This window comes from Eulemur rufifrons, chromosome 7 (assembly GCF_041146395.1).
Source record: "Eulemur rufifrons isolate Redbay chromosome 7, OSU_ERuf_1, whole genome shotgun sequence".
NCBI classification, from domain to species: Eukaryota; Metazoa; Chordata; class Mammalia; order Primates; family Lemuridae; genus Eulemur; species Eulemur rufifrons.
In genome coordinates this window covers 22,876,045-22,891,233 of record NC_090989.1, presented here as the reverse complement: position 1 = coordinate 22,891,233, position 15,189 = coordinate 22,876,045, and positions in this window count along the sequence as shown.

Genomic DNA, 15,189 nt, shown 5'->3' with positions numbered 1-15,189 from the left:
AAACAACCTACCTGATGAATATCAACTGTATCAGCCTACTAATCACAGTAAAGGTAGATCAATTTCAGATTTGACTTAGTGGAAAAAAATGAATTTTAAACCTTAAAGAGAACATAGTGGCCCTGATTCAGGAGCAGCAAAGACATGAAATATCAGGGACATCAAACACTGAATATTTTTATTAATATGGCATATGGCCCATAGGCAATATGCCAAGAGCAGCCAACAATAAAATAATTTTTTCACAATTACAATATTGAATTGATGCCATATTGGCTTAATAGAAAGTCCAATAAAATGAGGAATATTACTTCCTTAGATATTGTTATTGCAATAGATAAATGATCTAATCTCAAAGATTTCTAAAATAGTAGAGGAAAAAATTTAAAAGCCTAAAGATGTCTAAAAAAGCAATCAAGAAAATCAGAGCTACATTGGACTTTGTATATAGTGCATGTGCTACATAGTATATTATATGAAATACCAAACAGTAATAAGAATTTTAAAGACATTTTTCTTTAATGATTTAAAATACATCTAATAAAATATATACTTACAATTATACTTTATTTTTTGTAGCACTCTTTATTAAACAGACACAAAGGACACAAACTCTCATGGATGACTACAAAGATTTAGAATAACTATATATTTTATATCACATACACAATAAAATCCAAAGGACATAAATTTAGCTTTGATAACAATTGCATTCTCTACTTCACTATGAAATATTAAATCTCTTATCCCAAAGGGAAAAACCAAAATGCCTTTCTAAATTATATTTTTATCCTTTGCTTTTATTTTCTGAACATTTTTTGGTTATCAAAATGAGCATTTTTAAAGTATATAAAACTGTCCTTAAATTGTAGCAAATTCTTTGTGTGTGTCTCTCTCTCTCTCTAGAAATTTTCAAATTTCAGTTATAAGAAACTATAGTTTTTTAAAACATTATTTCTATAATTTTCTACACTACTGTTAAAAAATTTGAAAAGATTTTGTCAAAGATGAGTCTGGGAGATTTATTCTTCAACACACTTGCAGTTTTTGTAACTGCCTCAGCAATGGTTCCCCTTTTTCCTTCTGAACTGTGCTATTTTCCATATTTCTGTTTTTGCTGTAATTGTTCTTGATCTGGTTTCGCTGCTCTGTGGGGCTTAGAGGAATCGATCTTTGTATCCTCAGACTTGAGCAATGCCTGGCAGATAATAGGCCCTGATACATTTTGACTGAATAAATGAATTTGTGTCAGTGTCAGTATGCTCACTGTGTTTCCACCTCCTCAGAAAATTCACTAGTTCTGTTCAGTTTCACCTTGAGTGGTCACAGAGCAAGTTTTTACTCTCCATCAGGCAAGCCTCATCACCATAGCCTCTGTTCAGCATGACAACTAAGCTGAACAATGTTCAGAACTTGGGCAGAGAGAAGTAGAGAACAGTATGGAGGAATGTAGATATCCCACACTCAGGAGAGTTTGGCATTGGGTACCATACACAGCCAGCTCAAGTCTAAAAAAAAATACCCACTCCCATTAAACAATCCCCTGGTAATCTCCTCTCCTTATCTTTTTGGTGCTCCCTTTGAAAACTCAATGGGTCTTTGGGGACAGATAAGTTGCTCAATTAGCAGGCATTTTAATTTTTCACCTTTGCAGTTTTGCCCTGAGTGTGTTCTTCTGATTTATTGTGACCTGTGGAAAAGAGGTGTGGGAAAAAATGAAGAATACACATCTGGAGTACCCAAGGAAAAAGCAAAAGAAAAGATAAACTACAGAGATCAAACTTCTGAATCTAATTCTGGGAAAAAAAAAATGTATAATAGGATTATTAAACACAGTATTTAGAAGATAATAAATAATAAATTATAGCCAACATTTAAGCCAGGAGTTCAAGCCCAGCCTGGGAAATACGGCAAGATTCTGTCTCTAAAAAATTTTAAAACTTAGGCATGGTGGTGAGCACCTGTAGTTCCAACTGGGGAGGCTAAGGCAGGAGGATCAGTTGAGCCTAAAAGTTTGAGGCCATGGTGAGTTATGATGGTGCCACTGTTAGGTCTCCTCTCTATGGATGTTCCCTGGACCCCTGGTTCCCAGTGTCAGGAGTAGGTACTGGTACTGAGTCCAGCCAATGACCGAGTGATCACAAACACAGAGCAATTTTATACAAACAGTTTTATTGCATAAAAGAAAGAATGAAAGTAAAGAAGGCAGCTACACAAAGTGAAAATCCAGGTTGTCATTTCCTGCCTTTTGAGGTGATTGACAGGTTGGTGTTATATAACAGGTTATCTAGCAGGTTACAGGTTATCTAGCAGTTTCCCTTCTGCACACGCCTCTTCCCAGAATTGTTCATGAAACTCCCCCCATGATATTCTAATTAGATGGTAATGAGCTCTAGGTCAGTTAAAAGTTACTAGGAATTTTTACTGTGTATATTCCCACTAGGGAACGGTTCTTAACTGCTATCTGGTTCCTACCTACAATTCAGTTCCCACTCTCCACCATAAGCCACTTTGCCACCCATTTACCTTCCACCAACCTAACACCATTCATTGTACTCCAGCCTGGATAACAGAGCAAGACCTGGTCTCTAAAAAAGAAATAAATAAATTAAATTAAAAAACAAACAAACAAACAAAAATCTACTGTGTACTAGTAAGTACCAGGTGTGATTCTCAGTACTTTATATGTGCTACCTCATAGAATTATGGAAAAACACTTCTGAAATTATTCACATATTTCAGAAAAGGAAAATGAATTTTAATGAGTTTAGATAACATGCTCTATGTTACCCAGTAAGTGGCAGAAAGCAAACTTGAACCCAGGTAGACTGCCCCAAAAGCCTGTTTTCTTAATTTCAACAATGTTGTGTCTTACACTTATGGGTTTTCTCTAGATTAACAAGAGTTAATAAATCAATTAAAATTCAATAATATCATCTCCCTGATGTTTGAATGTCCAAAAATGAATATTGGAAGATAAGAATCATAATCATAATAATTTTTGAAACAAAGTTACTCCAGGAAGCTATTCTCTAATTTCACTATTATGTTCTAAAGATAAGAATTCTTTAGTATCAAAAAAGTACAATCAATTAAATTAAAGGTTTATTTTATGTTTCTTGCTAATAGATGAGGGTCATACAATTTACAACTGTGAAACTGGCTTACTTGACTAATTGACTTAAATGCAATATTGAAAGTTATCTGCTTTCTTGATCTGATAAAATAAATTAATTTATTTTCCTTATTTTACAGATTATAGAATAGACCATGAGAAGTAAGGAACATTGTCAAGCTAACATTTACAAAAACTGAAGTGATTTTTAAGCAATTCTTCTTCCTCGTCAGTCTCTCCTCCTATGTATAATTTCTCAGGGAACAGGACCAGGTCACTTCACTCTCTGGGAATACAAAAACACAGTCTGGAGAAGAGATGACTGTTTTTCCTCATCTGAGATAATTTCAAAGCACTATTCCTAAACAAATTTTGATATTTCTTTAAACTAAAGGCGCAGTTTAAATTTTCAAATATAAGCAAACCCTTGGAGTAACAAGTGAAATTATATATACCTTTATAAGGAACGAATCATAAATAAATAGACATCTATTTTCCATACTTTTTTTTGTTCCCACAAAAAATATGAACATACACATATATGATCATATATCAGGAAATAATGCTGCTAATCTGTCAATTCTCCCCACATTTATCTATATAATTTTAAGTAAAAATTTTAAAATATAAACAACATTTTATAGAAATTGGCAAGATTATCTGAAAATTTGTAGGAAAATGCAAGTGGCCAAATATGGCCAAGATAATCTTAAAGACTAACAAAATTTTTGGATTTATAGGACCAGGTAGTGGTAGTGTATTTCCCTGGCAATTAAAACAGAATGATATTGCTCCAAGATGTTTTAAATTAATAAAATAAATGGAGAGTTTTGAAATAGAGTAACACATACATGGTCTATTGGATTATGACAAAATTGGCATGGCTGCACAGCCTTTTTAATAAATTATAACTGGCTCAAATGCATTCATAAGTGAAAAATGAATGTGGACATTACTTTTATATCCTACACAAAATCTGTTCTAGAGGGATTGTAGCTCTAATGTGAATGGTTAAATAATGAATATTCTCAAGTCAAACAGAAACCAAATATACTAAAGCAGAGTATCTTCATTATTTTGGGTAAATATTTCTTAAACTGCCTGTAAAAAGAACAAGTTTAAACAAAAATTTTTGAATTTGGACTACATTAAAATTAAGTAATTCTGTGCACTTAAAATTTAAATAAAATGTAAGACACAGGTTAGAATAACATGACTAAAATGTATAAAGAAAACTATAAATTAACATGAGAAGATAGCCAGTCAATAAGTAATGGGCAAAATATTCCCCCAAAAGATACCAAAATGAACTATAAAGAAAAGATGGCCAACCTAAATAATCATAAAGGAAATTAAACATTTACACAGCAGTTTTATTCTATATAAACAAAAATGAGTATAATTATGCAACATATAACAATATAGATGACACGATATGTATTGAAATAAAGAAGCCAGGCAGCCATAAGATTTTATTTCTGTAAAGTTCAAAAATAGGCAAAAATAACTTAGGTGTAGAAGTCAAAATCATGGCAAGTTGGTGCAAGGGGAAGGGAGAGAGATTAGAGAGAGACATGCAGGGAGGCTGGCTTGCTGGTAATGTTCTAGTTCATGATTTGTGTGATGGTTATACCAACTTTTTCAATTTGAGAGACTGTGATAGTACATGTACTCTGCCATATTAATGCCATATTTCAATAAGAAATATTTATTTTGAATAAAAGATATAATTTTTTTTTGTCTGCGAATATTTCCAACTTCATGAAATACTAGATTGTAGCAGCCATCTTGGTGCCATGACGGAAGCCTACCTAAGAGTCAGTATGAGAATGGCATAGGCAAAGGGTGTACCGAAACTTCATCCTTGGTGGTATATTAGTGAGATGCCAAATTAACCAAATCCTGGACATGCCCTATTTTAGACTTTCTATTACATGATAGAAAAAAAAAAAATTAACTGTAGATTATTAAGTATGAAATGTCCGATTTCCTTAATTACTAAGTTTGACGATTGATATCTCTAACATTTCACTTTGACATTTTTTGTTTTACTTTTATTGTGAATTTACACCCTCAGTCTTTCAAATTCATGGTTTGATTTGTGATTATCTTTCAAATTTTTTTAGAGGCATTTTTGTGAAACCTTGGATGAGTAAAAAATTCGTGTTATTTTCAAATATGAGTTTCTGCCGCAGAACCAATGCAGTGCAGACAACTAGAAATACCAGGGAAGTGCTTGGGAAGAATGTGGCTAATGAACAAACAGTACATTGATGGTTTGAGAATTCTGTTCTGGTGATTTAAATCTCAAAAATCATCCTTGTGCACAACCTGAGACCAAGGTGGATAGTGATGAGCTAAAAGCTGTAGTGGAAACAAATCCATCTCAATCTACCCATGAATTAGAAGCAAGGCTTGAAATTATTATTCCAGAAATTTTGGACCATTTGAAACAAATCAGCAAGAAGCAGGATAGATGGTTTCTGTATGAATTAAATGAGTATCAGCAGAGAAATTATCTCAAAGCTTGCCTTTCTTCGCTGTCACTACGTAAAGGAGAACTATTTTTACACCATTTTTTCATGTGTGATGAAAAATGAATTCTTTTTGACAACGGCAAGCATTCAGCACAATGGTTGGATAAAGATGAAGTGGCGAAACACAATCCAAAACTGAATATTCATCAAAAAAAAAAAAAAAAGCTAATGGTGTCTGTTTGGTAGTTCAGCACTGGTATTATCCACTACAGCTCCATGAAACCAGGTCAATCAATTATAGTGGATGTCTACTGCAACCAATTGGATGAAATGATGAGAATGCTTATGATTAAGCAGCTGAGATTGGTCAATAGAGACAGGGCAATTCTCTTGCAAGACAACGCTCAACCACATGTCACAGAAACAATGTTGTTCCATTTACAGCAGCTAGACAGACTTGAAAACTCTTTGTCACCCATCATATTCACCTGACCTTGCACCAGCTGACTACCACTTCTTCCAGGCTATGGACCTTTCTTGCAAGGAAAAATATTCAGTTCTGAACAAGCTGTGGAAGACACCTTTTGCGATTTCATCACTATTCGCTCTCCAGGCTTCTTTGCTGCTGGCATAAACAAGCCACTGTTAAGATGGCAAACAATGTGAATAGGTTATGTGCATACTTTGATTAATTGTACTTCATCTTGCATTAGATATAATAAACTACACTTTTGATTCAGAATTGGAAATTTCATATTTAATCACCTAAATATTTATCATTGAATATCATATATAGCTGCAATTATTCATTTTAGCTGTCAACTTGACTGGATTAAGGAATACCCAGACAGCTGGTAAAGCATTGTTTCTGAGTTTGACTGAAGGTGCTTCCATAAGAGATTGGTATTTGAATCAACGGACTGAGTAAAGAAGATTCACCCTCACCAAAGTGGACATACACCATCCAATCAGTTGAAGGCCCAGACAGAGAAAGAGGAAGAGGAAAAGCAAATTTGTTCTCTCTTGGACCTGAAACTCCCATCTTCTTCTGGCTTTGAACATCAGAACTTCAGGTTCTCCAGCCTTCAGACTCTGGAACTTGCATCAGTGGCTCCACCAGGTTCTCAGGCCTTCTGACTTGGACCGAGCAGTGCCATCGGCTTTCCTGGATTTCCAGGTTGTAGATGGCATAGCATCAAAATTCTCAGCCTCTATAACCATGTAAGCCAATTCCCATAACAAACTCCTTTTTATAACCCATATCTCTAGATATCCTATTGATTCTATTTCTCTGGAGAACCCTAATAAACAGAGAAACACTGTAACTTATTGTTTTATTTAACATATCAGGGAAACAACATATATGTTAATAAATAAAAACACATAATATACAATAATTTAAGAAAGTGTTTCTTTTTCCATTCAATATTTCCATTCTCTCTCTCTCCTCCCTCTCTTCAGTCACATGCACACATACTGCAGGAACTCATGTTAATAACCATATACCAATATACATCTCTACTTTTCATCATAGATAAATGTGTGTAGGTATATAATACAATAACTTTCCCTAAAAAGGGATTGAATAACCATTTCTGTATAAGATATTTAATCATTCACTTATTGATTAGAATTCACAAGTCAAATTATTTAAAGACTTTTATATGAACTATTCTGTGATTTAATGTACTTCTTTGGAATATATTCTTGGTGGTCACAATGCATGTAGAAAGCATTATATGCATTTAAATGTAAACAGTTTTTTTCTCATTGTTCTCAGAAATTATTCTAACTTATATGTTCACAGGTAATACCTGAAATTTTGCCCTTTTTTAGGTTGCCTTGGAAATAAGCCTAATTCTTTGAGTTGGAAATATTATCTTGTCTTTATTTTTTATTTGTATTTTTTAATTGACATATCACAATTGTACATATTTATGGAGTACATAGCGATATTTTGATATATATATATAATGGATAGTGATCAGATCAACATAATTAGGATATCCATCACCTCAAACATTTACCATATTTTGTATTGGGAACATCCACTATCTTCCTTCTGGCTATTTGAAACTATATAATATATTGTTGTTAACTATAGTCATCCACAGAGGTATAGAGTACTATTAATACAACTTATCTCTTCTATCTAGCTGTAATTTTGTGTCCTTTAACAAGTCTCTTCTTATCTCTCTCTTATCTTCTCCTCTCCCAACCCTTCCCAGCCTCTACCATCTTTATTTTGTTCTATGTTTACTTCCAGGGAAACAATTTTTTTGTCTTCCGCATATAAGTTAGAACATGTGGTGTTTAACTTTCTGTTCCTGGCTTATTTTACTTAACATTATATACAATTACATCCATGATGCTGCAAATGACAGGATTTCATTCCTTTTTATTGCCAAATTATATTCCATTATGTATATATACCACATTTTCCTTATCCATTCATTTTGCACATCTATGTCAATTCCATATCTTGGCTATTGTGAATAGCGCTGCAATAAAATGGGGTATGAATGTCTCTTTGATGTAGTATTGATTTCCTTTTATTTGGTTAAATGGATCATACCATAATTCTATTTGTAGGTTTTAAAGAAACCACCATACTCTTTTCTATAGTGGCTGTACTAGAGGTTTACATTCCCACCAAAAGTATATCAGAGTTCCTTTTCCTCCATATCCGCATGAGTACTTATTATTTTTTGTCTTTTTGATAATAGCCATCCCAACTTCTGTGAGATGATACCTCACCATAGTTTTGATTTGTATTTCTCTAATGATTAGTGATGATGAGCATTTTGAAATATTTTTGGCCATTTGTATGTCATCTTTTGAGAAATGACTGTTTAAATCACTGGCCCATTTTTAAATTGGATTATTTATTTGTTATTTGTTTATTTATTTATTGCTGTTGAGATGCTTGAGTTCCTTATGTATTCTAGATATTAATCCCTTATTGCATGAGTAGTTTGCAAAAATTTTCTACCATCCTGCAGGTATTTTTTTCACTCTGTTGATTGTTTCCATTGCTGTGCAGAAGCTTTTTAGTTCAATATAATCCCATTTGTTTATTTTTATTTTTTTTACTTGTGCCTTTAAAATCATTTTTATAAAATCTTTATCCAGAGAAATGTCCTGAGGTGTTTTCCCTTTGTTTTCTTCTAGTAGTTTTATAATTTCAAGTCTTGCATTAAAGCTTTTTATCCATTTTGCATTGATTCTTTTATAGGGTGAAAGGTGGGGGTCTAATTTCATTCTTTCACATATTGATATTCAGTTTTCTCAGCATGATTTATTGAAGATACTTTAATTTCCCTAATGTGTCTTCTTAGTGTATTTTTCAAAAATCAGTTTGCTGAAGATATATGGATTAATTTCTGTGTTCCCTGTTCTGTTCCATTAGTCTTCATTGGTCTTTTTGTCTTTTTTTAATGCCAGTACCAAGGTATTTTTATTACTATAGCTTTGTAGTATATTTTGAAGTCTGGACATATGATGCCTCCATCTTTGTTCTTTTTGCTTAGGATTGCTTTGGGTACCTGGGGTCTTTAGTGGTTCCATAAAAATTTTGAGATGTTTAAAATATATCCATGAAGAATGTCATTGGTATTTTGATAAAGATTTCATCAAATATGTAGATTTGCTTTGAATAGTATGGTTCTTTTTTAAATATTAATTCTTCTTATTCATGAGCTTGGAAAGTCTTTCCATTTGTTTGTATCCTCTTAAATTTCTTTCATCAATGTTTTGTAACTTTTCTTGTAGAGGTCTTTCATTTAAAATTAAATTCAGTTTTAGGTTTTTTTGTTATTTTTTATAGCTATTGTACATGCCTTCTTGATTTCTTTTTCAGATAGTTAATTATTTATGCCTAGAAATATACTGATTTTTGTATGTTAATTTTATTTCCTGAAACTTTACTGAATTTGTTTATTGCTTATAAGGAATTTTTGGTAGAGTCCTTAGATTTTTCTATTAATCTGGCTAGTATTTCTAGTACTATGTTGACTAAGAGTTATAGCATGATGTCAGGTATGGGTTTGTCATATATGGCCATTATTGTGTTGAGATATTTTCCTTTTATACTGTAATTGAGAGTATTTATCATAAAGGGTTATTAAATTTTATCAAATGCTTTTCCTGCCTGTATTAAGATGAACACATGGTTTTTATCCTTCATTCTGTTTATGCAATGAATGATATTTATTGATTTGCTTATGTTGACCCATCCTTGCATCTCTGGGATCATCCAACTTAATCATGGTATATTAGCTTTTTGATGAATTATTGTATTTATTTTGCTCACATTTTGTTGAGTATTTTTGTATCTACATTAATCAATGACATTGCATCATAGACCAAGTGGCCCATACAGACATTTGCAGAAAATTTCCCCCCAAATTGCAGAACACACATTATTTTTATCAGCACATGAAACATTCTTCAGAATTGACCATATTTTATGACACAAAACAAGTCTTAACAAATTTTTAAAAATCAAAATCATATCCAGTATCTTATTTGGTCACAATGGAGTAAAACCAGAAATCAGTGATGGTCTATTCAATAAACAGTGGTGGGAATCTTGATATTCATATGAAGAAGAGTAATATTCAAAATTATACAAATACATGGATATTAAACAACATGCTCCTGAGTGACCAATGTGTAAAATAAAAATTAAGAATATAATTTACAAATTCTTTAAAACATAAAATAGAAACACAACATAAGAAAATCTATGGGATACAATAAAAGCAGTATTAAAGGCAAATTTATAGCAATAAATGCATATACCAAAATCTAGAAATATTTCAAATAAATAATGATACATCTCAAGGAAACAGAAAAGCAAGAACAAACCAAACCCAAAATTAGTATAAGGAAAGAAATAATAAATATCAGAGTACAAATAAGCAAAACTAAAAAACAATACAAAAGATAATGAAAAAAAAAATTTTGGAAAGATAAAGAAAACTGACAAACTGTTATCTAGACTGAAAAAAGGGAGAATTATTCAAATAGATAAAATCAGAACTGAAAAAGGAGGTATCATAACACTGAGCATAGAAATACAAAGGAGGAGAGGTGAATGGAGCAAGATGGACTAATAGTAGCCTCCAGCAATTATCCTTCTGCATGAAGACCAAATTTACCAATTATTCATGCAAGTGAGCACCTTCAGAAGAACCAAAAATTATGTGAGTAATCATACTACTTGGTTTTAAGATTATATCAAGGAAAGAGTCACTGAGAAAGCAGAAAAGACAATCTTGCATTGCCTGTGCCACCTCTACCCCCCCATCATCCGGCAATGTCATACCAGCATATCAAGTGGAGGGAGAATCTGTGTGCCCAGGGGAGGGAGAGTGATGTGATTGTGGAACTGTGCATTGGAACTCAGGGCAGCCCTGACACAAGAGAGCACACTACAGGGGAGAATTCTGCCAGTGCCCACAGAGGTAGCATTTAGACCAGACTGGGCAGAGTGAAATCCTTTGTCCAGAAATCTGACTTCCAGCAAGCCTCAATCTCAGCTGACAAAAATCAGACCGGGGCTTGAACTAAATTAGTAAGAAAGTCAGGCCACAAAGGCTGCAGTCCTTGGGCAATTCCTGCAGCTGTGCTCGCTCAGAGCAAGTAAACTTTGGGGGGGCACATGACCCAGTGAAACACTGGTGGTGACAGCCAAGCCAGCGCCTGCGTCACTAACCCCCCCCCCACACCAACTAAAGGCATTGAGTCTCAAGATGTCTTCTTTCACTTGGAAAAAGGAAAGGAAAAAGGTCAGAAGACTTTGTTTTGCAACTTAGGTACTAGGTAAGCCACAGTAAAATAAGGTACCAAGCAGACTTCTAAAGCCCTAGAGTCCTGTTCCTGGATGATGTTTCTACACCTACACTGGGCCAGAAGGAAACAAGCTTCTCTGAAGAAAAGGACCCAGTCCCAGCAAGATTCACCACTTACTGACCAAAGAGCCTTTGGGGTTGAATAAATATCATAGGTAGCCAGAGGACAGTCGCTACAGGCTTTAGGTGATATTGTGCTGATTTCAGGTGTGACATAATGTGAGTGTCCACATTACTTCTCCCCAAACTCCAGCAACCTAGCAAAGACAGTGAGGGAAGAGAGCAAGAGATTTTACTTGGTAGTCCAGGGGATTGTCCCATATCTTACACAAGTCCACTAAGGTGGTACCACCAGGAGTCTGCAAGAGTCACAGAATTACTGAGCTTGGCACATTCCCACTGATATAGCTGCAGTGATCAAAGACTTAGATCAAAACACTCAATTACTCTTGAATATCTGGAAAGCCTTCTCAAGAAATACAGGTTTAAGCAAATCCAGACTGCCAAGATTAAATAAATACACAATTCTTCAATGCTCAGATGTTGATGAACATTCACAAGCATCAAGAACACCAAGAAAAACATGATCTCACCAAACAAACAAAATAAGGTATCAGAGACCAAACCTGGAGCAATGGAGATAGGTGAACTTTCAGACAATGAATTCGAAATATCTGTCCTGAAGAAACTCAATGAATTTCAATACAGAGAAGGAATTCAGAAGCCTGTGAGAGAAATTTAACAGAGATTGAAATGATAATTTAAAAAATCAAGCAAGGCCGGGCGCGGTGGCTCACGCCTGTAATCCTAGCACTCTGGGAGGCAGAGGCGGGTGGATCGCTCAAGGTCAGGAGTTCGAGACCAGCCTGAGCAAGAGTGAGACCCCGTCTCTACTAAAAATAGAAAGAAATTATATGGACAACTAAAATATATATACAAAAAATTAGCCGGGCATGGTGGTGCATGCCTGTAGTCCCAGCTACTCGGGAGGCTGAGGCAGTAGGATCACTTAAGTCCAGGAGTTTGAGGTTGCTGTGAGCTAGGCTGATGCCACGGCACTCACTCTAGCCCGGGCAACAAAGCGAGACTCTGTCTCAAAAAAATAAAAAAATAAAAAAATAAAAAATCAAGCAGAAATTCCAGGGCTTAATAATTTAATTGACAAACTGAGAAATGCATCAGAATCTCTCAACAGCAGAATTGACCAAGCAGAAGAAAGAATTAGTGTGCTTAAAGACAGGCTATTTGAAAATACAGTCAGAAGAGAAAAAAAGCATAAAAAAATAAAAAAAGGAATGATACACAGCTACAAGATCTAGAAAATAATCTCAAAAGGGCAAATTTAAAAGTTATTGGCCTTAAAGTGGAGGTAGAGAGAGAGCTTGGGGTAGACGATCTATTAAAAATAATAATAACGGGCAACTTTCCAAGCCTATAGGAAGATATCAATATTCAAGCACAAGAAAGTCATAGAACAACATGCATATTTAACCCAAACAAGACTACCTCAAGATATTTAGTAATCAAGTTCCCAAAGGTCACAGAAAAAGAAAAGTTCGTAAGGGAAACAAGAGAAAAGAAAAAAAAAAAAAAACATATAAAGGAGCTCCAATATGTCTGGCAGCAGACTTCTCAGTCCAAAACCTTACAGGCCGGGAGAGAGTGGCATGAAATATTCAAAGTTCTAAAATAACAAAAAGTTAAAAAGCAGGGGGGATGGAGCCAAAGGATAGAATTTCCATTAGATTTCTCTTTGCTTGTTTATGTGTTTGTTCCTTTGTAAACAGAGTTGTCATATGTTTAAAATGATTGAATACAACATGTTTTTTGGAAGCATGACAGTAACTTCAATTCAAAAACATACAGCAGATTGTGGGAAAACAAATTAATTGTTTTCCCCACCAGGACACTCTATTATTTTATGTTTTCTTTAAAATATTTTATTTCCACATACCTCTCCCACTCTCATGAGATTATGGCTCTCTTCACTCCTGACTATGAGATTAAACTATAATAATTTAGCATTTTGAGCTCGAGTTATTACAAAGATTTACTTTGAAATAGATCTCTTGTTGTATCTATCTTAAAGCTAAGGTCTTGAATTCTATCTGTAATCTTATATTTAAATCTCTCCATAAATACTTATATAGCAAGGTATGTACTCATCATTGTTTTTTTCCCTCTTAATGTTTCCTATTTGGAATCTAGAGTTCTGATTCATTTGCCATTTGGTTATGGATTCTTTCTTAAGCATTACACCTCCTGCAGAGGCTTTAGTTGACTAATATTCATGTCTTTCTTTTACTTTAAAGATAACTAATTTCTTAGTTTTTATGAGATTCTTGGGTTATATTCCCTTTCATGTAAACTAGTAATATTATTTCAGCACATTATGTCTTTCAAATATGCAATTGAATATTTAATGCAAATTCGAGTACAGCTTTGACTGTTCTCATTACATGTTCTTCTATGTGAAAGCTTTGTGTGTTTTCTCTTTATCCTAGCAGTTCTGGGATTTATCAGGGTTTGGTTTTTGAGTTATATCTTTTTTCATCTCTCCTGTCTTATAAACCTAGAAGAAATCACATTTCATCATGATGTATAATTTTTAACACAATACTGGAATTGACTTGCTAATATTTTGGTGAAGATCTTTTGTCAAAGTTTGCAAGTGATATTAGTCTATAGATTATTATTTTGGTTGTTGTTTGTACTGTCTGTGGTTTTGTTATTAGGGTAAAACTGGCCAAATAAAATAATTTTCTGAAAATTACTATGCAAATTACTCTTAACCTTCTTGGTATGTCTAGTAGAATTTGCCAGTAAAACATTCTGTTCCTCAGATATCCCTTTTGATTTATTTTTCAATTGAAAATTTTATTTATTAATGGATATAAGACTATTCAGATTATAAATTTTATCATGGTTGAATTTTGGTGCTTCATGGCTTTTGATGAATTAGTGCATTTCTTTTAGATTGTCAAATTTATGACAAGCATAAAGTTGTTTGAAGTCTTACCTTATTATGCTTTTATTGTCTGCAGGATCTGTAGTATCATTCCATGCTTAATTTCTTTTTGTTTTTTTTCCTGAGACAGAGTCCCACTCTGTTGCCTGGGCTAGAGTACCATAGCATCAACCTAGCTCGTAGCAATCCCCAACTCCTGGGCTCAAGCAATCCTACTGCCTCAGACTCCCAAGTAGCTGGGACTACAGGCATGCACCACCATGCCCGGCTAATTTTTTCTATATATATTTAGTTGTCCAGCTAATTTCTTTCTATTTTTTTTGTAGAGATGGGGTCTTGCTCTTTCTCAGGCTGGTCTCAAACTCCTGAGCTCAAACAATCCTCCTGCCTCGGTCTATCAGAGTGCTGGGATTACAAGCATGAGCCACAGTGCCTGGCCCTCATGTTTAATTTCTGATATTGGTGATTTGTGTTCTCTCTCTTCATTTTTATCAGTCTTGCTAGTGGTTTATTAATTTCATTTGTTTTTCAAAAAATAGATTTTTATTTCATTAGATTTTTTCCCTAGTATTCCTTAGGATTTTTTGAGCTACTTTGATAGTTTTCTACAGTGACTAAGTCAGATAAAATTATATATTTATGGACCATTATCATTTATATTGCTATTAACAATGTACAACTTATAGGTATATAAATATTCATAAAGAAAATGACAGGCAAAAACACTAATGGCTGAGCCCATTTCAAACTCTTTCAGAAATTTTTCCTATAGTT